The sequence below is a fragment of the Agrilus planipennis genome, unplaced genomic scaffold, assembly GCF_000699045.2.
Source record: "Agrilus planipennis isolate EAB-ADULT unplaced genomic scaffold, Apla_2.0 scaffold183, whole genome shotgun sequence".
NCBI lineage: Eukaryota > Metazoa > Arthropoda > Insecta > Coleoptera > Buprestidae > Agrilus > Agrilus planipennis.
The window spans coordinates 53,788-54,986 of record NW_020438983.1 but is presented as its reverse complement, the minus strand read 5'-3'; positions in this window follow the sequence as shown (position 1 = coordinate 54,986).

The window sequence follows — 1,199 nt, the reverse complement described above, 5'->3', positions numbered from 1 at the left end:
AATGGTCTAAACCTCTAGGCCATGCCGCTCGATAAACATTTCAATGCCGTAGTACATTTACTTGTAGTTTTAAATTTGCCCTTTTATTCATGTGCGCCGTATCTGCAAACGTGTGTGTCGTACCTGCGTTCCGGGAAAGCAATTAAACCGTTCAACGAAAACGAGACTTCTCTGGACGGCAGGAGAATGTTCCCGAAAGAAGGCAAAGGAGTATGAAAAAGGAAGAGACGATCGCCGAGAAGAAAAGAAATAAATTGACCGTTGCAGAAGTGAATCAAGAAATAAATAGAACAGTGAATAGTAACAGTGGTGTAAATAAATAGAATAATTACCGAAGTTTAGTAATAATTTAATAGTGTTTTTTAATTTAATAGTAATTAGTGTAAATAAATAGTTTTCGTCTTAAAAGTTAATCTGTTAAACCCACGAACATTACAATATTTTAAGTTTGTATTTTTGTATATAGCTCCAAAACCGACACTTTACCCTTACTTAGAGTTTCATAACGCCTACCACTTTCCAATTCTTTATCTCAACCAATAACAGTAACTACCCCTTGTACATAGTTTAGTTTTTAATTCCTTATACATGTATTACATTAGAATCAATTTTGATTCATTCCTTTTGATTCATTCACTCTTATCAATTCTATCTAACTAACTACGCAAATTTAATTAGGTGCTTCGTCCGTCTAAATCAAGACGGGACATTACGGTAGGCATTTAAGAGTTTAAGTACACTCTCGGGAATAAGTACAAAGAATATATGCAATTAGACTTCTACTTCGGATTAACAAAGACAGAATTTAGTGGAAAGTAGTCTTCACAATGTGTACAGGTAAACAGTTTTTAAGTTTTTTCAACTTCCGATAACGAACTAGGAGAAATTTTGTAACGTATATATATAGATATATATTATCTAAACACGCAAATGGCGAATCCTATCAAGATTGATAAATTGATCTTTTACTTTTGTTTTTACAACACTTCCAACTTCTAATGTCTATACAGAATATTGCATAAAAGTGGAAAACAGTTTTTGCCTTTCATGTACCTCTCAAAACTCCCCCTCAAAGTTATTCAGATGGTCTAGTAGGAAAAATCCTGTGATCAACAAGCTGACGGAAGCCGAAGTTATTGGAAGTTTGCTTGCCGTTTTCACAATTTCTCAAATTTTTATATAAGCACAGTTTCTGCAAT